This window comes from Schistocerca americana, chromosome 5 (assembly GCF_021461395.2).
Source record: "Schistocerca americana isolate TAMUIC-IGC-003095 chromosome 5, iqSchAmer2.1, whole genome shotgun sequence".
NCBI classification, from domain to species: Eukaryota; Metazoa; Arthropoda; class Insecta; order Orthoptera; family Acrididae; genus Schistocerca; species Schistocerca americana.
In genome coordinates, this window is record NC_060123.1 from 107,751,791 (window position 1) to 107,775,787 (window position 23,997).

Genomic DNA, 23,997 nt, shown 5'->3' on the forward strand with positions numbered 1-23,997 from the left:
CGTCCAACCTATATGGTCACGAGTCCAGGAGACGCGCTTCTGTTGGCACTGCTGCCGTAACGCATTAACGCTAGATTTGGTAACACTGTCCTTACGCATACGTCTGTCGTACGTCCCACACTGATTTCATCGATTATTTAACGCAGTGTTGCTCCTCTGTTAGCACTGATAACTCTACCCAAACGTCACTGCGCTTGGTCGTTAAGTGAATGCCGTCGGTCACTGTGTTCTCCGCGATGAGGCGTAAACCCTGAAATTTGCTATTCTCGGCACACTCTTGACACTGTGGACTTCTGAATATGAAATTTCACAACGACTTCCGGAATGACATGTCCCATGCGTCTAGCTCCAACGACCATGCCGCGTTGAAAGTCTTTCGATTAGCGTCGTGTTGTCATAATCACATCGGAAATCTTTTCGCATAAATCACTTAAGTACACATGGGTGCTCTACCAATGCATAGCCCTTCTATATCTTGTATACCCGGTACTATCGTCATTTGAATATGTGCATATAGCTATCGCACGAATTTTTGTCACCTCATTATAAGTATATATTTTCCTGTCGACATGTCTATGGGTGTTGGTAGTTTTTCGACACCTAATAAAGAGACACCGAATATGTTTGCTGTCCAAAACGTGGATGTAATGGCGTGTCTGTGATAAATTCAGCCAAGATGCGGAAAAGCAGTAATATACACAGTATAGGGAAATGAGTGCATAATATTTTAAATATGAACCCAAGCCCAGAAACGTACCCATTGCGTTCTACGCCTATTTCATTTCATACATGAAAAGCGTCCACGTCTGCTGAGGGAAAGAGAAATGTGTCAGAGTTGCTTGTCCTGGTATGCAATAGGGAGATACAGGGTGACGTGTACTGTGTCGTATGCAACGTTTAATTTACGAGACTCCTGTGGAGACAGAGAAAGATGTACTGGAAAGGGTTCTGTCAGCTACACCAGGCGGGATAGAGAGTATGTACCAGGACGTGCTTCTTCGGTACAATGTCTGTGACAACAATGGTGGTCGGCACTGTTGAGATGCATCAGTACTGTTTCTGTACTTACATAATGCTGAGTCCTTCTTTGTTTTGGGATAATGTAAACAAGTAATATTTGAGTGCTAAAACGAACAAATGCACTAAGGTAGTAAATGGATGTTTCGTTCGTTTCCTTCAAAGTGTTACTTATTAATTGTACTGCGTCATGCCTAATTCAATTCCTGAAGCAGAAGTGGGTGTGTTAAATACCTGAACTGGAACCGTCGTAGAACGGAAACGGAGAGCTTTCGGATGTGGGTGCCTATTCAAAGTACTGTGTAGTCACACCCCACTACAAGTCCTTCAAATGCGTAATGGGCGTTTCCGAACATCCTGTATGTCAGTGAAGATGCGACTTCCATACATCAATTTGACTGAAAAGTTATCAGCTATTTAAAATGGGACCATCAATTATAACTATCTTCTTCTGAAGACAAAGCGCTGGCGTCTTATTCAGTTTATTCTCTATCGGATTTTCGGACAGTCTCTCAATTTATTTTCTCGCATTGTCTTACGCAGTTACTTTTCGTTGCACATACAGGGTGAAGCGAAATTCGCGCACTCGTGCTTCGTGCCAGCGATAAAAATGTGTATGTCCCAAAATTTCCTCTGGAAAGTCCATCCCGCATAAAAAGGACGTTAAAGAGTGGCAATCTGGCAACGCTGTAACAACATGTGTGATGACTACCTACGTCAGCACGTATTAGTAGTACCGTGCAGCTGATGCAGTGTATAAAGTTTTAGTTAGCATGCAGGAGGTCGAGGTTTCGATCCTGCGTTGGGGTGCCTTCTTTTAAATTATTTGCTAATTTCATTCTGACATTTTATTCTGTGGTTTACATCATTTCTTTGGTCACACGTATACTAAATTTACAACTTTATGTCACGCTGTACATAACAGATACGTGGATAGACAAATAAAAAATAGACAGTTGAAACAAATGACCAGTCACAGGACACAATAACTACCAAAACAATTTCGGTTTCGAAATGCTAAAGCTTACAGACAGTACAATAATACAACATCTACTTGTCATTTATACTACATGTAATATGAGCTCTCAGACGTCGCACATAGGCAACCAGGGACAATATTAATGTCCATATTAATGACTGCATGACCTTCACAACAGAATACGTTGTCCTCAGAGCAACAGACGCTCAAAGCGACCTCCCTCCACGTACAAACATTGCTCGACTCGCCTGATCATACAGCTCTGGTCCCTTCGCACCAAAGGTGTATCCACAGCAACAAGAGCAGCATAAACACGCGCTACCAATTCTTCCACATTCGTCCGCGGAGTAGAGTACATGTGCTCCTTCAGGTGTCCCCACAGGAAGAAGTGCAGGGGATTTAGGTCAGCTGAACGCGTAGGCCATACAACTGGACCTCCACGTTCGAGCCATTTTCCTGGAAATGTTCTGTCCAAATACTGTCGCACATTAATTCCATCACATTAGAGCCAAATCCTCTCTGAACATGTAGTGGAAAATCTTCCAGCGCATCAGCCAGATAGTTCGAGAGCAATGCATGATACCTTCGTGCAGTCAACCGGTCAGGCAACATGTAGGGCCCAACCATCTGTTTCCCATTATTCCGGCCCAGACGTTGATACCAAAGTGAACTCGGTATCCACGGTCGTGGATGATGTGTGGGTTAACCTCACACCAATGGTGGGCGTTGTGCATATTGAAGACACCCTCACGAGTAAATGCTGGTTCATATGACTATATTACGGTGTTCACGCAGTCATCGTTGGCTTCGTGTTGTTACTGGAACCATTCACAGAATAGCATTCTCTGATGGCGATGTGCAGGATGCAGGTGTTGCGTGGAAGCATAATGACAGGGGTGCAGCCCATGCTCGTGCAGCGTGTTAACGACCGTGCTTTGCAAGACACGCAGCTGCCTTGCTACGCTAAGTGTACTTCTCTGAGGTTCTTGGTGTACGACCTCCGGAATAACTTCCTCAGTAGCTGGGATACAGTGAGTCCATAGACGATCCCTGTCACGCGATGGCGGAAGGAGACAACCTGGCTCCCGAAGGCGCAGGTCCAGATGATAAAAGACATTTTCCTTGATGGCGTCGACGAGGATATCTGGCAGCATATTCACGAGCGGCAACGCCAGCCCAGTTATCAGATGCACCAAGGACCAGAAGCATATCCGCATATACATCATTTGTGTATGCCATATGTCTGCCACACTGATTTAGAGATTTACAGTGAGAAAAATCGATACGTGTACGCATTTACATTGGAGTCTGTCACTGGTGCGTTACTCCGCTCGCAACTAGTCACTGTTTGGTTGACATCGCATACAGTATAAAAACGCCGTCAGTCCTTTGCGCTGTTCCAACTAATGCACATTACCCTTCTGACAGATATTTTTCTGCATCATTCATCCCGACACCGCTAATTCTGAAATGTTCAGTTTCGAATTACACTATTTGCCTAACGGTAATAGACGTGATGTCTCCACAATCCTATCGATAGATACGTACTAAACAGCATGCGGTTACCAGACTCAATGTTGAAAGACATAACTAGTGTGCCGGCCGGAGTGGCCGAGCGGTTCTAGGCGCTACAGTCTGGAACCCCGAGACCGCTACGGTCGCAGGTTCGAATCCTGCCTCGGGCATCGATGTGTGTGATGTCCTTAGGTTAGGTAGGTTTACGTAGTTCTAAATTCTAGGGGACTGATGACCTAAGAAGTTAAGTCCCATAGTACTCAGAGCCATTTCAACCATAGTTAGAGGGACCATGACAAATAGTAACCGAGTTTGGACATTACTCACAAAGCACGTTGCTGATCCTACTGCTAACGTAAGGCCGTAACAAAATATAAAGGACCTGAACGAGGCAAAAATAATATTTGGTACTAATCTATGGGACCACTGGAGGAATGTACAAAGAAAACAGGTTTCGCATCTAGTGGTGCATCAAGTGGTGCGAATAAATTCACACCCACGATGTGAAAAGGGCTTCTTCCAAAGCTGAGCAGTCTTCCATTGCTACGATTGTAGTATGTAAGTGCAAATGTTTTCTAAATAACGCTCTGAAATCGCTGTTGATGATTAAGATACGAGATACCCTACCACATGGACTACATTTATAAAAAAAAAGGGTATGCCTCAACCCAGGGTCGAACCCTCGACCTCCTGCAAGCTAACCCGCAACTTCAGACACTGCACCGACTGCACAGTACAAGCAGTGTGTGCTGACATAGGCAGTCACCATACATGTGTTTACAGTGTTGTCATATTGCCACTCATTAACGTCCTTTTCCTGCTGAATGTACTCGTCAGACGAAATTTTAGGAGAAACATTTCTTTATCGCTGGCATGTGACGTGTCGCGCTCCGAAGCCCTAATGCGCGAATTTCGCTTCACCCTGTATATCACGAAGGAACACAGTCAAGAAAAGGACGAAAACAGATTTGCAAAGAGAACTTCCTAAATGCTGGTGATAAAAACCCTTACACAATGGCTACGACTAAGCATTTCAATTACTGCGGCGTACTCGCTTAATACGGAAAGTGGCTGGCGATCGTCGTCTGCTACGCTGTGTAAAACTGACAAAGTCTGCGCTTTTCCCCAGTGGAGCAATAACTATAATTTAAAAAAAATTAATCTGTCTTGAACAAATGTAGTAGAAATTTATCTCTTTAATCAGTGGTACTCTGAAAAATTAAAGCTTTCTTTGGCAGAAACTATAATTAAGCTTGGCGATGTAATCTCAGCCACCTGCAAAATAAGGTAGATGGAGACAGCCAATTGAATTAAAGGAACGAGAAACGGGGATCAGGGATTAAATAATAATGGATGTGCCGAATGAGTTCGTTTTAATGAACGGAATTAATTAACCAAGTAATATCCCCAGCTAATTTAAACCGAATACTTAAAGTATTATCTGTACCGAGCACTACTCCGAGAATATCTCTGCGATATTATTCTACCTCGGTTAATAATAAGGAAAAGGGATGAATGAGCTGATGAGTACAAGAAGTAAAGCAGTTTACAACTTTATTTTCTCCAATACGGACAGCTTTGTGTATGCTTGGTCATTAAGTATCTGCTTCAATTGTTTCGTTAATTACACTTCGATCCAGCGGAAGCAACTCGTAAATAAACTTGTTGTAGCTGGGACTCACAGTCATAAAAATAATTTTGAAGGACATCATCTTCATTCCAGTGACTGTTATAAGTTTTTATTAAACTATAGCAATTTCAGCACTTAATAATTGCCTAGCCGGCCGCTGTGGCCGAGCTGTTCTAGGCGCTCTAGTCCAGAACCGCGCTGCTGCTACGGTCGCAGGTTCGATCCTGCCTTGGGCATGGGTGTGTGTCATGTTCTCAGGTTAGTTAGGTTTAAACAGTTCTAAGTCTAGGAGACTGATGACCTCAGATGTTAAGTCCCATAGTGCTTAGAGCCATTTGAACCACTTTTTGATAATGGCCTAAGCCCGGAATTGTAATTGTGAAATAAAAACTTTTAACAGTCACTGGCGTGAAGATGATGTCCTTCAAAGCAACCCGTGTTTAACTCGTATGTTCGGCGCAAACACACCTTGGCCGTTCATGATCTGAGTGCACTGTTTGAAAATACATATGTTAATAATTCTCCAAAAATCTAGAACGAAGAATGGGTTCGTTTATAGTTTTTTTCCCGTTATTTGAAAAAATGTCAAACCTGGATTGGAAATCGATATTATATATATCGTTGTCTACAGGCAGTAATATTTATACTGAAGACACCTTGATGTTGTCAGTCAGTTTCGTAAACATGGGCATCGTATGATTTGCCCTGATGTAATTTCTTATCCCATATGCAGCATGCAGCTAAGGAAGTGATTACTGTGCGGGAGAAGCGAGCTAAAGACATGTCTGTGAACAGCGAACTTTACTCCGCGAGCTATTAGCGAATACGGTTAGAGGCGTTCCATTATTAACCTCAGAGATCGGTGTTACCAAAGCACAGAGTTGCGCTCCTTACCTTCAAGATTTTGTCTAGAGAAAGAACCCCATCTACAAATGGTTAGCACCCTTTATATGACATGTAAACTGACGGAACATATCTCTGTTCCAGTTAAGGCGATTTTGGTGTACGACGGTGGCTATTAGGGATGAAGTGATGTAGATCACCCCTTACTGTTATCCGTTACTTCTCATTGTGTAGGATACAGGACTGCAATCATAAAATGGGACCGCGAGTGAAATGGTAGAAAATTATAGCTCTTTGGAGTAGTAATTGGTACATAATGTTGACAATGGTGTTTCCAGGCCAGTCTTCGCAGGCCATCGCGACTCAGTTGGAAGCGGACCTCATCTCTGGAGACAACTATATTCCAGTCAATTGGATTCCAGACCGAAGACAACTCTTGTCACGCCCCACCATACAGCCGGATAAGCTGGAGTGATGATTTGGTGTCCTATTTCATTTCATAGCTGGTCCCCTCTGGTAGTCATTTGGTGGCATCGTTCCAGCAAAAGTGGTACGTCAACGATATTCTAGGCCTTGTTCGGTAGCCCTTCATCGCAAGCCATCCTGGGCTTAAATTTCAGCAATACAATGCCCGGCTGCTCGTGACAAGACTCTCTACAGCTAGTCTTCGTGCTTGCCAAATTCTGCCTCTGCTAGCGAAGTCGCCGGATCTCTCTCCAACGGAGAACATTTCGAGCACTATGTGCAGGTCCCTCCGATCAGCTCGTGATTTTGGCGATCTACCCCGCCAGTTGGACAAAATTTGGCACGATATACCTCAGGGTGTCTATCATTCGATGCCAAGCCGAATAACCGGTTTTATAAAGACCAGATGTGGACCAGCGCGTTAATGACTTGATCATTCTGTGAAGCTCATTGTGTTGAATAAATCATCCAGTTCTTCTGAAATTGTAATCATTTATCCGCCTATACGTATACATCACGTCTATCGATTTATGTTATATTCGTTCAAATTTGGGGTATTCTAGAAAGAAATTATTTATTTACGTATTGAAACTTCCTGGCAGATTAAAACTGTGTGCCCGACCGAGACTCGAACTCGGGACCTTTGCCTTTCGCGGGCAAGTGCTCTACCAACTGAGCTACCGAAGCACGACTCACGTCCGGTACTCACAGCTTTACTTCTGCCAGTACCTCGTCTCCTACCTTCCAAACTTTACAGAAGCTCTTCCTGAAGTTTCAGTGCTCCATGGTATTTCGGGATTTTCTGGAAACTGGCAAACTTCTGAATTGTTGATTATGGAAATGCTTGAAAAAGATGTAATTAACATCACTTTTGCGATATTGAAGTTGCGTCACGTTAAGCCATTGTACTTGATTTCCTTCACTGTCAATTTTAGTATTCTTAAACTTTTCATTCTGCATGGCACCAAAATCCAAAAAGTCCTTCTGGTCCATTTCAGTGACTTCATAAAGTCTTTGTTTCGTAGCAGTTTGAACAAAAGTATACCACCCCGAAGGGTCATAAATATTAACATTTTTTGCAGCCCTCTCTATACGGGCATGGACTGAATCACACTCCATTAAAGAGTGGCCAGGCTCAAAGAAGCACTGCTGTATCACCGCGATGTTCCATGTTTGGACAGCATGAAGGAACATGGTACTCATGTTGACATTTCGGTTCTGTCAACCACAAGTGTCGCAGAACAAAACAGCTGGACGGCCACATGAAATCTTCTGGAGTTCTTGAAATACACATGACGCTACTTCAATTGAGCCGCGTTTAGCCACACCTTCATGCCACATGTAATTTCTAGCTTTCCTAGTAGCAGTATTTTATACTGTGAGGTTGCATACCGCTAGTTTTCTTTTGTAGGAAAAGGCATTAACTGCTATGTGTGGACGGTATCTCACAGCTTCTAGGTCAAACTCCAGTAAATGACATTCTCTTGCTTTGGCCCGCTCCTTCAATTCATTTTTAGTATCCTAGCAGCCTCAAAAATGGCTCTGAGCACTATGGGACTCAACTGCTGAGGTCATAAGTCCCCTAGAACTTAGAACTACTTAAACCTAACTAACCTAAGGACAACACACACATCCATGCCCGAGGCAGGATTCGAACCTGCGACCGTAGCGGTCGCGCGGTTCCAGACTGTAGCGCCAGAACCGCTCGGCCACCAGCGGCCGGCCTAGCAGCCTCCTTTCTCTTTAGGTGTTCTGAGTGCTTATCTTTTTCTGCCTCTTGATTTGCTTCAGAGAGATTTTGAAAGCGATACCAGTGGTTACATACATCTTTTCATGGCACATGAAAGCCTAAGTTAAACTCTGTATTGAATATTTCTCTGTAAATCGAATATTATTTTAGTAACATCGCAGTTAGGAGAAGAAATAAATCAGAACGTAATTAAGGACCACTAAGAAAATGCGTACCCACAATCATATTCAAACGATAGTCCCAGTATATGTATTTTATTTGTCAAATAATTTGTTACTAAGAAATTTGTATTTGAAATGTTAAGCAAGACCCACGGATTATCATTTTGCTTACCGAGGTTTTGTAAAGATAGTTGCAGTTTCTGTTGAATTGCAGCTCTCCTTTTCTTCGGCCTCGGAGATGGTGATAGTGATTATGATGAAGAATCCATGCTGTTTTCGGGTGTGTAATCATCTGATGAACCCGAATTAAGCACTTTGAAATCATTGCAATCTTCTTGAGTTAACTCTTGCAGTCGTTTCACTTCGGAACAGTTTTGTATTGCAGAGAAGGTTTCACCATCCTTTTCTTCTGCTTCTGTAATTTCTACAACACGGTATACAAACAATGAATAGGAATCAGGTCAATCAAACTAACTATCTGTATCTCCGTGGATGATTATCTCATAGATAAAATGAATAGTAATTCATCTTATCTTCATCAGACGTAGAATTACTTTCACTGCGGTAATTTTGCATCACTAGCTCAACCATTCTCTTTCCTCTTGAAGTTATTTTTTATCTAACGGAGAGCGCACACTATCGACAACCTCTTGAAAGTGAATACCACACGAAACTAAACAAAATTCGACGTGACAATGACAGCAACGTGACTGCGTTGACAATGCTTACGAAGGGCACTCATTATTAGCGTTTCTCCGCTTATTGATTCTTGCAAGGGAAATACAACGGCTTGAAACCTCGTACGTAAAGTGTTTCGAGAACTGATTAACAGACGAATGATTCAGCAGGGAGGCGTGATACGAAGTTTGTACTTGGCATCGCAAGCTTCATTATTATGTGCTAGACAACATATAATACTCTTTCAGCACACAGGAAAATAGTGCACAAATGCAGCAAAATTGTGTTATACAACACAAGCAGATAGTGGTATCTGCTGAATAAAAACGTGTTTCTAAATTTAATTCATGCAGGTAGCAGTCAGAAGAACGTAAGTGCCCATACATTTTGCTGATCCGAAAATAGAGATGCACTGACTCGAGACAGAAGAACGTAAGAGCCAATACGTTTATATGTTGCTGAATTGAGCTCACAGCTTGGAGATACGCAGCAGCTTATTCTCGCAACGAGAAGAGATAGAGATACGCCGTTTTGACACAACAAGTACCTGATTACCGTGAGGACATCCGTTAAAAAAAACCGAAAATCGCATTTTTGGAGAAACGTTCCTCTGATTCTCACACGACGTGATGAAAGCTGGTTCTGCCTCGGTATCAATTATTACCTTGTTTAGGAGACCAATTGAGGGCCTGCAATCATTTGTTTGGCACCTGGAGTTATGGTCTGGTGTCCGATTTCGTATAACGCAAAGTCATTGCAAATCTGTGCATCAGCGTGGTGATTCGACCTCTTGTGCTACCACCCGTGAACAGCATTATACGGCTTGTTTTCCAACAGAAAAACGATCGTCCATAACCCATTGTTTCAACCCAGCGTGCTCTACAGAGGGTCAACATGTTTTCTTGGCCTGGTCAGTCATCAGATCCGTCTCAGATAGTGAACATAGGAGACATCGCCAGCCGAAAACTCCAGTGACATTCACAAACAGCATTAACCGTCCCTATCCTGACCGACCAAGCGCAACAGGGACAGAACTCAATCCCACAAACTGACGTCTGTCCCCTGTACAACAAAGTGCTGTCACGGTTTCTTGCTTGCATTCAACATTCTGGCGGTGACACCAGATATTAATGTACCAGCATTTCGCACTTTCAATAGCTTATCTCTAGCTTACATTAACTTGTGACCTTGCAATACTAATCAATTAAATATGTTATCTTGAGAAATGTATTCCTGTAATCTCATTACTCTTCATTAATCATGTTTTCGTGTTGCAATTTTTTCCGTTAGGGTATTACCATCACCACAGTTGTCCTACACCATGTTTTCCTGATGTCTATAAATAGTGAACACCGTAATTTAAATAGATTATGAGAAGGTTTTGCGGGCTGCCGCATTCTACAAGGCACTCCATCGCTCTCCTGTCCATAGTCTCCCCTTTCTAGTTTCTTGGGTGCTGCGGAGGACTCTGTGGTGGGATGTGCCTCTTCCGTTCACAGTCGGCTCCCTGGTAGCAGAGATCCGCTTCCCTGTTCCAAGGGATCATCGTTGCTACCAGTGAGGAGCGCGCAGTTCCAGATTTGAGAATGAAACATGGTCCGGTTACTATATGTGCGATTGGCTGATTTCTACTTTGGATCACTTTCAACAAGTATCTTGAGCTTCCAGCTTAATTTTACAATGTAATACATCGCAGGTACATCTGGACAAGAATACGTCTTATTTCTGTCCACATGTATCAGCGATGAGTTACAGTGTAAAATTTAGCTGGAAGCTTAAGATACGTGCTTGAAAATGATCCAAGGTTGAAACTGGGTGATTACACATATAATAAAAAGAATAGAGCCTATGTGGACCACGTTTTCGTTCCCAAAAATTCGTTGAGCTGTGGACCTTCACATGTTGCCATGGCGTCCTCAGTCACTAAATCTGTTTCCAATCGAGCACATAGAGGACCCCCTCCCTCTTCCCCCGCCCCACCAAAAAAAAAAAAAAAATTAAAACGTTTCTAGTTCGTTCGTTGGCGAGACACAAGCGGTGGCTGTTTTTCTACTCCGGCCCCGTCGTTATGGACGGGTTGAATGCGCTGTTGGCTGTACATTGTAGTAAGAGGGAATGTTCTTCAATCGTTGAAATCTACATAAAAGGCACCAATCAGCATAAGCTGTTTCTGTTTCATTGAGCACTTGCCAGAAAGATTCATCTCAATCGCTAGAGATTGTCCCCTGATTTATAGTTAAATAACACAGTCTTAGGAGAAAAATAAAGGCATGTTTTCTTTAACCATTTGCAAATAACATTTTACTCACTGTGTAGATTAGCACAGACTAGACATGTTTTAATATAGTACGATCTACCATTTTACATCAATAAATGTTTCCGAACCAGCCGGCCGAAGTGGCCGTGCGGTTAAAGGTGCTGCAGTCTGGAACCGCAAGACCGCTCTGGTCGCAGGTTCGAATCCTGCCTCGGGCATGGATGTTTGTGATGTCCTTAGGTTAGTTAGGTTTAACTAGTTCTAAGTTCTAGGGGACTAATGACCTCAGCAGTTGAGTCCCATAGTGCTCAGAGCCATTTGAACCATTTTGTTCGGAACCTGAATTAAAACAAAAGAAAAATCGGAGTAGGAATTAAAATCCATGAAGACGAAATAATACCTTTGAGGTTTGCCGATGACATTGTAACTATGTCAGAGACAACAAAGGATCTGAAGAGCACTTGAACGGAATGGACAGTGTCTTGAAAGGAGGATGTAAGATGAACATCAACAAAAGCAAAACGAGAATAATGGAATGAAGTCGAATTAAATCGGGTGAAGCTGAGGGAATTAGATTAGGAAATCGAGACAAAGTTTTAGATGAGATTTGCTATTTGGGGAGCAAAATAACTCATGATGGTCGAAGTAGAGAGGATACAAAATGTCGACTGGCAATGGCAAGGAACAAGGAAAGAGTTTCAAAAAAAGGGAGATTTGTTAACATTGAGTATAGATTTAAGTGTCAGGAAGTCGTTTCTGAAAGTATTTGTACGGAGTGTAGCCATGTGTGGAAGTGAAACATGGACGATAAATAGTTTGGATAAGAAGTAAATAGAAGCTTTCGAAATGTGGTGCTACAGAAAATGCTGAATATTAGATGGGTAGATCACATAACTAATGAGGAGGCACTGAACAGAACCGTGGAGAAGAGAAATTTGTGCCACAACTTGACTGGAAGAAGGGATCGGTTTGTAGGACATGCTCTGAGGCATCAAGGGATCACCAGTCTAGTATTGGAGGGCGGCGTGGAGGGTAAAAATCGTAGAGGGAGACTAAGAGATGAATACACTAAGCAGATTCAGATGGATGTAGGTTGCAGTAGGTACTGGGAGACGAAGAAGCTTGCACAGGATAGAGTAGTATGGAGAGCTGCATCAAACCAGTCTCTGGACTGAAGACCACAGGAAAATTATCTGTATCATGAGGTCTGCCGGGATAAAATAATTATTTAAAAATTACGATTCAAAAATGTCGCTGAAAGAGAAACATATTTCCAACACTTCCTGTTTTCCCCTCTAGATGGACTTCAGACTCCGGCGACTGCCTTTTATCGCCACTGAGGGTGTGGCGCCAGAGAGTGCGCTGGACGCGTGGCTGGGGGATGGCTTCCATTACACGCCTAGCGAGCACAAGCACTCCGTGTGATATGCCTCCGCCATTTGACATGCAGGCGACTGTGTACTGGCGATCGTGTGTAGGAACTCCGCAAACTGCTTACAAAGCGAATCCAAGCGTCTGGTCAACACACCCGCGCGAATATTTTTCCAGCAGTTTATTCGAAATGGGTATGATTGAAATCACATTTAACGGACAGTGTTTCGTTTCATTTTAGGCGAGAGTGTTGTATCATGGAACACGGTACACAATCCAGTCTTTAATCATCTCTTTAATAGAATATTCGTATATTTTCCTGTTCCATTTTGGAACGACAGCATTCGCTTTATGAGTGATGCAGTATTTTCCTGCAGTTACAAAAATTACTCCTCAAAAATATTGTGTTTCGAATATAGACAGTTGTATGGTTACTCTGCGTCAGTCACGGTGCCTTCCTGTACTCAGTGCGTCAGGCTCAGTAGAAGATCATTCCGGCTATCTACGTCAGTTTATCTTCTGGTGCGACATGGTTTTTAGAATGGAGTAAAATTCTATGAACGGGGGAAAAGTTTTATATCAAATGTACTCCAGCACAGTGTTCTCATTGACTTCAAAATGGTTCAAATGGCTCTAAGCACTACGATACTTAACATCTGAGGTCATCAGCCCCTAGACTTAGAACTACTGAAACCTAACTAACCTAAGGAGATCACATATATCCATGCCCGAGTCAGGATTCGAACCTGCGACCGTAGCAGCCGCGTGGTTCCGGACTGAAGCGCCTAGAACCGTTCGACCACAGCGGCTGGCTAATTGACTTCACCTGATGACTTTTTTGAAATAAAGTAACCACACAGCAGCAGTGGCGCTTATTCCACATGAAATATTCTAGTTTTTGATGTGCGTTACATAAACTTCTGTGCTTACAAAATGTGTTAAACTGTTCCTAGTTACAACGTGATCATGTACCCAGTAGCAAATGTTCTCTTCTAATTGAGTAAAGCATTTTAATATTCTGTATGTTACATTATCACTCCACAATGTACCAGTAATTAGTAAGAGGAATGAAATTAAGAAAAAGTATTATCAAAACATTTACATGCTGAAACCATTTTGAAACAGCAGTTATTGGCAACTAACAAATATTTCGATTTTCGAGAAAGGAGAAATATCAAGACATTTAACAAACTCAGTTCATATGTACGGAGTTCGATGGTAAAGGGACCTTACGTTTCAAGGTGAAAGATGATGCACGACCGACTAAGAATGGCTTAAGCACCGAAACGTTACGTAATAAGGTTTTAAAATATAAAGAATTTTATTCGCCTTAACACTTTGTAGCTGAAGACTTAACAATATCCTCAAAACAGCTTTTACGTACCATCCAGCACTTAAACACGTACAACTCCTAATAGTAACAAACGCTGCACAAAACGCAACCCCATGTCTCACGACAACGAAACAGAAGAGACTGCCAAAAACTGATGATTGCGGTCTCTGCTGCTCGTTGCTTCAAGTGATCCTAAAATCGCTCTCTACATTGAAACACTGATTAGGTATATTACCAGCAAAGTACCATACTGTTCCCTACCGACTTAGCACGATCCATCTCCATCTACATCTACATCTATATGGATACTCTGCAAATAACATTTAAGTGCCTGGCAGAGGGTTCATCGAACCACCTTCACAATTCTTTAATATTATAATCTCGTATATCGCGCGGAAAGAACGAACACCTATATCTTTCCGTACGAGCTCTGATTTCCCTTATTTTATCGTGTTTATCGTTTCTCCCTATGTAGGTCGATGTCAACAAAATATTTTCGCATTCAAAGGAGGAAGTTCGTGACTGGAATTTCGTGAGAAGGTTCCGTCGCAACGAAAAAGGCCTTTCTTTTAATGATGTCAAGCCCAAATGCTGTATCATTTCTGTGACACTCTCTCCCATATCTCGCGGCAATACAAAACGTGCCACCCTTCTTTCAACTTCTTCGATGTACTCCGTCAGTCCTATCTGGTAAGGAGCCAACATCGCACAGCAGCATTCTAAAAGAGGACAGCTAAGCGTAGTGTAGGCAATCTCCTTAGTAGATCTCTCACATTTTCTAAGTGTCCTGCCAATAAAACCCAGTCCTTGGTCAGCCTTCCCCACAATATTTTCTATGTGTTCCTTCCAGTTTAAGTTGTTCGTAATTGTAATACCTAGGTATTTAGATGAATTTAAGGCTTTTAGATTAGACTGATTTATCGTGTAACAGAAGTTTAACGAAATCCTTTTAGCACTCATGTGGATGACCTCATACATTTCCTTATTTAGGGTCAACTGTCAATTTTCGCACTATTCAGATATCTCTTCTAAATCGTTTTGAAATTTGTTTTGATCTTCTGATGACTTCATTAGTCGTTAAACGAAAGCGTCATCTGCAAACAACCTAAGACGGCTGCTCAGATTGTCTCCCAAATCGTTAATATAGGTATGGAACAGCGAAGGGCCTATAACACTACCTCGGGGAACGCTAGAAATCCCTTCCGTTTTACTCGATGACTTTCTGTTAGTTACTATGAACTGTGACCTCACTGACAGGAAAACGCAAATCCAGTCACATAACTGAGACGGTATTCCATAAGCACGCAATTTTACTACGAGCCCCTTGTGTGGTACACTGTCAAAAGCCTTCCGGAAATCCAGAAATACGGAATCGATCTGAAGTCCCTTGTCAATAGCACTCAACACTTCATGTGAATAAAGAGCAAGTTGTGTTTCACAGGAACGATGTTTTCTAAACCCATGGTGACTGTGTGTCAACAGACAGTTCTCTTCGAGGTAATTGATAATGTTTGAACACAATATATGTTACAGAATCCTGCTGCATGTCGACATAACGATGTGGGACTGTAATTTTGTGGATTACTCCTACTACCTTTCCATAATATTTGTGTGACCTGTGCAACTTTACAGCCATTGAATAAGGATCTTTCGTCGAGCGGACGGTTGTATATGATTGTTAAGTATGGAGCTAATGCATCAGCATACTCCGAAAGGAACCTTATTGGTATACAGTCTGGACCAGAAAAGTTGCTTTTATTAAGTGATTTAAGTTGCTTCACTATTCTGAGGATATTTACTTCTATGTTACTTATGTTGGCACCTGATCTCGATGAGAATTCTGCAATATTTACTTCCCCTTTTGTGAAGGCATGTCGGAAGGCTGTGTTTTGTGACTCTGCTTTGGCAGCACTGTCGTCGATAGTATCTCCATTGCTATTGCACAGAGAATGCATTGATTGTTTCTTGCCGCCAATCATACGACCAGAATCTCTTTGGATTTTCTGTCAAGTTTCGATACAAAATTTCGTTGTGGAAACTGTTATAAGCCTCTCGCATTGAAGTCCGCATTAAATTTCGAGCTTCTTTAAAAGAGCACCAATCTTGGGGATTTTGAGTCTGTTTGTATTTAGCATGTTTGTTTCATTGTTTCTGAAACAGTGTTCTAACCTGTTTTGTGTACCAAGGAGGATCAGCTCCGTCGTTTGTTAATTTATTCGGTATAGATCTCTCAACTGCTGCCGATACTAGTTCTTTGAATTCAAACCACATCTGTCCTACACTTATATTATTATTTTGAAATGAGTGGATATTGTCACTCAGGAAAGTGTCAAGTGAATTTTTGTTTGCTTTTTTTGAATAGGAATATTTTGAGAGTTCCTTCGGCTGCCCTTGTAAATTATCGCAGTATCTAAGAGGTTGCTGCTGTTTTATATAGCTATGTGAACACTCACGTTCCTTTTTTTTGGTTCCACCTCCGTCTTGTTCATGTCAGAGAACACAAATTGTTGAGTTACATTTCGTGGATGTTACCTAACAGGTAACTGTTAATATGACAACTAGTATTAAAATTATTTGAGTGTCCGAAGTGATGCAGCTGTTACTGGCAGTACTCGTACTACTGCATCTGCTGCCAATAGAGTGATAATAATAATAATAATAATAATAATAATAATAATAATAATAATAATAATAATGATAATAAATCAATAATAATGACAATATCGTTAATGGCAGGTGCAAGAAGAGTTTATAGATGTAAAAATAGAGTTGATGTTTTCTGATATAGTGAGTTGTGAGGAACGAAAATTTAAGAAGACTACATCAGCTAAGAATATTTGGCACTCAGGAAGATCAGGTTGAAAACAGCGATGTACAAGAGCAATGTGTGTGTACGGTGACAATGGTAGTCTTTATTGTTACTTTAGTAGATATGTCATAAACTGTCTTCTGAAGCTAGACATATTATTCAGTTCTCAAATGTATTGCTGGTGATTACTCCAAAGTAGGGTTCCTGCTGCTGAGAATGTGGGTGAATGATGGAGTGAGACACAAAGGGCTTTGCTGCGATGGGAGCGGATGTTTGCCCATGTCGTTCAGACAAGAGCATTAACGTCGAGAAGTCATATCCACATCTACATCTGCATCTAAATGGATACTTTGCAAATCACATTTATGTGCCTTGCAGAGGGTTCGTAGAGCTACTAGTGTTGAATGGTAAGACAGTAGTGAAGACAGAGGGTACGGGAATCTCTGCCCTTGTCTGCACGCAGCCAGGATAATTGTGCAATTGATGGTGAAATGTGAGCAAACAGCCAAACATCACATATGTAACGAACATAGGCATTCATAATCAGTTCCGAGCGCTGTGAGCTTTCCCGAGAAAAGCAATGCAGCGATAATATTGCTCTAACCAATAACTGCAAGTATTAGTGTTTGTACAAGTTCCTGTTCCATGTCAAGAGAGAAGAGCTTTTTATATTTTTGTTGAGCAAGGAGAGATTCTTATGCTATTTTTCACTGCAGTTACTTAACCATTCCAATTTAGATTTTCCTCTATTATTATTCCTAGATTATTTGCTGAAGGAGAGAAGTTGGTATTTGTACCATTTACTGTAAAAGATTGAGAGATTCCCGATACTTCGGGCTAATAGCCTTGAATGACAATCCAGTACCGCTTGGGTTTTGGGTGGAACGAGCACTATTCCAGTATCGTGTGCCAATTTTGGTAGTGCTCACAGTTAGATATTGACATACGACTGGAGATCGTAGGCGTGCATGTGGTATTTGCAGCAGGAAAATGTAAAAATCAAATACCGAACCATTTGGGATTCCAGACAATGCCTGCCTTCACTGCGACTTTATGATGGAACTGACGCACTGCTTGCATAACGTCAGACATGAGCTAAACCATTGTACTATACCGGTCGGTTAATTTAGGCTGCTAAGTTTGTGATGTCTTGCGGGAAAATGGAATCAATGTGCTGTGCTTCGAAACGCTCCATCAAGAAGTTTGCCACCACTGGACTAAGAGGGCTACCCATGGTGACGCCTTCCAGCTGTTCGTAGAAATGGCCATTTCACGTGAAATAGCTCATGGTGAGACATGCATGGAAGAGCAAGACATCACAAAGTTCTTACATGCATGTCTCACCACGAGCTATTTCACGTGGAATGGCAATTTCTACGAACAGCTGGAACGCGTCACCATGGGTAGTCCTCTTAGTCCAGTGGTGGCCAACTTCTTCATGGAACATTTCGAAGCACAGGCACTGGATTTGGCGACTTGCAAACCTAATGTGTGGTACAGATACGTCGATGATACTTTCGTTGTGTGGAGCCATGGTGAAGAACAGCTCGGTGACGTCCTAAGACACTTGAACTGCTTCCATGCCAACATAAAATTTACCATGGAAGTAGAAAAGGACACAAAGCTACCATTTCTAGATGTTCTGGTCACAAGGGGTTGCGAAAACCTGGGACACAGCGTGTATCGAAAACACACGGACCGATACCTGCACAAAGTATCAAACCACCATCCGAGCCAGAAAAGAGGAATAATTAATACGCTCGTAATGCGAGCAGGACGAATATGTGAGCCGCAGCCCGTCAAAGGCGAAATGCAATACCTGGAAAGTGTTCTGAGAAGCAATGGGTACTCCATAAATTATATTAGAAGTGTAACAGAGCCAAACACTTGGCGAAGTAAGGAATCAGAAAAAGAAATGTCGGGTACGGCCTTTCTGTAATACATTTCCAGGGTGACGGACAGAATCGGTCATATATTGCGCAAACCCGACGTAAAGACGATTTTCAAGACGAGGAAGATCAAAGAGTGTCTTAGATCGGCAAAGGAGAAAAGGGACACACTTGCAGTGTCAGGAATACCGTATACTATGCTCATCCGGAAAAGCTTATGTCGAAATGACTGGACGATCAATCAGCACCAGAATCAAAGAATATAAGCGACATTATAGGTTGGGGCCAGTGGACAAATCGGCCGTGGCAGAGCACGCACTGAGTGAGACCGACTAAGCAATAAAATTCGCCGACATGGAAGTTCAGGATGTAGAGAAGCTCAATCACACCCGCTTGTTCAGAGAAGCTGTAGAAATACAAAAACACACGAACAGTTTCAACTAGAAAGAAGAAAGCCTTAAGGTAAACGGATCCAGGCTTCCCATACTGCAGCGAACGACCGTCTCAGGTAGCAAGATGAGAACCGCACCGCAAATGACCACGAGGAAGCCCTCGGACGTTGGCGCGCCAGGTACATATAGTCTGCGGCCGCGAGATCGGCTCCAGTTCACCACCGGTAACCTGAGGCAGAAGCCAATAGGCAGTTTGTCAGCACCCTTAATGTAGCCATCCTTGCTCTTAATTTCACCGATGGTTGTTTTGACTCTTTTTGCTGAGATATTCCTTCCGACAATCATTCCTTTTTCGATTTCTTCACATTTTTCTTGCAGCCATTTCGCATTAGCTTCGCTGCACTTTCTGTGTCCTTCATTCCGAAGTGACTTTTTATTTGTGTGTCCCTGTTTTCTCTGAACTTTTTCTGTAAATCAGTCTTTTTTCCCCGGTCAGTCAAGTATTTCTTCTGTTACATATTGTTTCTTCGCAGCTTTCTTTGCACTTACATTTTTCTGTCCAGCTTCTGTGACAGCCGTTTTCAGAGATGGCCATTCCTCTTTAATTGAACTGCGTACTTAGCTATTCCTTATCTCAGTACATACAGCCTCAGAGACTTACAAGCGTATCTCCTCATTCCTTAGTACTTTCGCTTCATACTTCTATGCGCATTGATTATTCCTGACAAGTCTCTTGAGTTTTAGCCTACTTTTCACTTTTCATCACTATCAAATTGTGAACTGGTTACGCCCTACAATTAAGTAACTGATTTCAGGATCTCTCTCCACCATGACGTTATCTAATTGAAATCTTCCCGTATCTCCCACCTTTTCCAAGTATACCTCGTACTCCTATGGTTCTTTGGCAGACTATTCGCTATTACAAGCTGAAATTTATTTCAGAATTCAATTAGCCTTTCTCTTCTCTAATTTCTAGTACCAAGCCCATATGCTCTTGCAACACTTTCTTCTATTTATTCCCCTGCAACCTCATTCCCGTAGTCCAAGATTGTTAAATTTTCAGTTATTGAATTACCCGTTCAGTATCCTAACATACTTTCTCTCTCTCTTCATCTTCGATTTGATACGTCGGGATATATACGTGAACTACCATCAACGGCTTCTGTTTGCTGTTGATTGTGATGAGAACAACACTATCACTGAACTGTTCACACTAACCCACTCTCTGTCCTGCCTTCCTACTCATGACGACTCCTAATCCCGTTATACTAATTTCAGTTGCTGTTGACATTGCCGCCGGCCGGAGTGGCCGAGCGGTTAAATGCACTACAGTCTGGAACCACACGACCGCTACGGTCGCAGGTTCGAATCCTGCCTCGGGCATTGATGTGTGTGATGTCCTTAGGTTAGTTAGGTTTAAGTAGTTCTAAGTTCTAGGGGACTTATGACCACAGCAGTTGAGTCCCATAGTGCTCAGAGCCATTTGAACCATTTTTTTGTTGACATTGCCCTATACTCATCTCATCAGAAATCCTTATCCGCATTCATTTTACTTCTGTGACACCACTATTTCTAGATTGAGCATTAGAATGCCCACTTTTTCTGATTCCTCTACCACGTTCAGACATCAGACATTCCACCCCATGGCACGTAGAACTTATGAGGTCGAAGAGCTTCATGATTGAAAGAGCAGATAGACATGGAACAGTCCTGAGAGTAGCAAATTTGCAACCTTGTGAAAGTACAGAATCCGGTTTACGGAATCACGAATGCGCGGGCCAGACAAACAAGCAAACAACACACACACATACACACGCACACACACGCAGCCTTCAGTAAGAGGACAGAGAATATCAGATAACATCTTTAAAGAATAGTTATTTATCCCAGACGAAAGCATTAAAGACCAAATTCGTACGAATGAGGGAGCCGTACAAGTTATCACTATCCGCTTTCTGACAGGCTGAATGGTTCTCAGCGATACAGAAGCCAGCAACATATTTGTGGCCACGATTCCAGACTTTTAACGACATAACTACTGAAAAGTGGTGAGTGCCATCTTGTAGACCGGTTTTACTTATGCACTGATCCTTTGAGTGATACGTGGTTGATGAGACTGTTTGATTTTTCTTCACACAGCCGATCATCAACTTCGTAAATGAGATACACGTCTACACAAAAATGGCTCTGAGCACTATGGGACTCAACTGCTGTGGTCATCAGTCCCCTAGAACTTAGAACTACTTAAACCTAACTAACCTAAGGACATCACACACATCCATGCCCGAGGCAGGATTCGAACCTGCGACCGTAGCAGTCGCACGGTTCCGGACTGCGCGCCTAGAACCGCGAGACCACCGCGGCCGGCCACACGTCTACACACATTGGTTCAAAAATCTAAGTAACATTTCAGACCAACAAAACTACCTTCTAAATTAAAATATACAATGAGAATTTTAACAAAATATTTCCCAGTACATAGATAATCCAGAACAAAAGACAGCTCTAAGTTATACATTCGATAAAAGTCGACTTTCATTAAAGGTAACTAAATGAAATCAAGACTATGTTTCTGAAACAACATTAGATCGAAAGTACGACTGTTTCGTAGTTTATTCCTAAATATGGCAATCAGTACAGTGTTACAGTTTATAAATAACATTAAAAACCCTCTAAATGTTACTAAATAGTACCCATGCAACCAAAAAAATTTATATTTTCTCATTGCCGTATTTAGAATACCTTGATTTTAAAGACGTGTCACTGGAAAATGAATCACGCACCAAACTAGTAGCGGAAAAATAAAATAACATAAAAAAGAATAAATTGCAAGATTAGTGGAATGCACATACAGAAATGCATGATATATTATTTGAAACCTTTACTGATATTAGGTACAAACTGTTATGGCATATGCTATTTCATATGCATGTAAATGTCGAGACATGGGGAATTTTAAACGATTCTTCCTACTTACTATCATTTTTTATTCATTCATTGCTTTGTAAGTATTTCTAAATATCACAAAAGTCTTCTCGTTCTAAATGTGCTCTTCTACAGTAATTTTTGCTTTTCATTTCCTGGCTCAGTATCCATACTTTCCAGTCGCGATGAAACTATCGTATTTCAAAGGAAGCAACAATCAAAATAAGAGAAAGATTTCACTTAACAGAGCCGTGGAAGCTGTGGATCCTGGTAAAAGTATAGATACCAAAGTATCACAGATCCATACAATTAAATGTCATTTGATTTGGGAAGGCTACTCGAGGATAATCGAATTGTTGTCCAGAACGGGATCTTCACCTTCACTAATGTACCTTTGTGATTTTACTTAATTTGCCAAGAGCGTTCAATTGTGAAGCAAAAAAATTTTTCTGTAGGTGAGCTTTATGCACGTAGATTTCTTACTGCAGAAAATCTGTGACATTGCAGGATCTAAATCTGGCACTAAGAAACAAGTCCAAAAGAATCTAGATGTATTTCACCATGCGGAAATTTTCCACGTAGCATTTTCCATGTATCAGATGATCTATCCAGGAGCTGTTTTACAGCATTCCATTTCCTCCGACCCATTCACGTGTCTGCGGGGAACGATCGTAAATCCGTGTGAGGAAACATTTATTGTTTTATTGTTAACGTCGCGGGGATATACGATAGGGCTTTGCTGGCCGCTGACGCCGTCCCATGCAGTCGTTATTGCCTCCGGAACAATAGGCTTCTACTGCAGGCGTTTCCACCGCGAAATTATGACTCGCTCGACTCTTCTTAGCTTCCATTCATTCTAACCAGTGTGTTTTGCACTGCGACTATTTTCTCTCCATCTTTCTCTCTCGCGCACATTTCCCTTTGTCTCTTCTTCCTCTTCTGTCATGAATACTCTCCCTCTCCCGCTCTCTCTTTCTGTGTGCGTGTGTGTATGTGTGCGTGTGTGTGTGTGTGTGTGTGCTGGGTAGAAAATGAGGCGAGGAAAATTATAGACGTAATAAGTCAGGCGTGCGTAACATTTGTGGAAATTTATTGAAATGAACTTGCCGCATAGGGCTAAAAGTTCTCCGCCATTCCAGCAAAGCTTACAATCAAAATAGATTCATAAAATTGAGATTCTCGGTTAGAGATCCAATCCGCTTTCTCCTCGCGGAAAATTTAGATCGAAAGTTATTCCACACATTCGAATCTGCAAGACGTATACTGAAATCAGCTTTTTTAGCCACATAGTTAGGCACCTGCGCATGACTGTGTTATACGTAATTCTTTCTGAACCTACTGCATGCAGCTCATGTAAAATTTTTCTTTAATGGAGTCGGAAACTAATAAATAACGAAAGTCATCGAAAGAAAGAAAGTCAAATAATTCTCGAAATAGTACATTTCCTGAACGATAAAATAACGACTGAAGGGACGAAAAAAAATGAAAAGGTAATTTCAGACTTCATAAAATAATTTATGTCTGCTTTATTGAAAACCTTGGATGAGCGAACCGTATCACAGTTTTTCCACGTAATGTGCCATACACACGTTTATGGTAGAAGAGGAATAAGAATGTCAAAGGTTCCTATTCCACAAAGGTCTGGATGGACCAGGTGAACACTACCGAATCACAAGTTTAATAAAACATGGTTCAAAAATACTGATTCAAATTGCTCAATAAGGAATTGAAGTAAGGGTTGAAGACGGTCCGATGAAAGATAATTTTAGGTTGTGGAGACATGTACGAGCATTCGAAGTAGTACTGAACCTAGAAAGAAGAAAAGCAAACCTACATTCTTCATGAAACATAAAATCTGCTACAGTTGTAAGAATTATTTATTTCTAAGAAGGAGAACCCATTCCGGTTTCACAACATGTATCCCACCTTCAGGAGCATCTGGAAAGTTATAAATCAGTAATATTACCTGTCCACGTGGTTAAG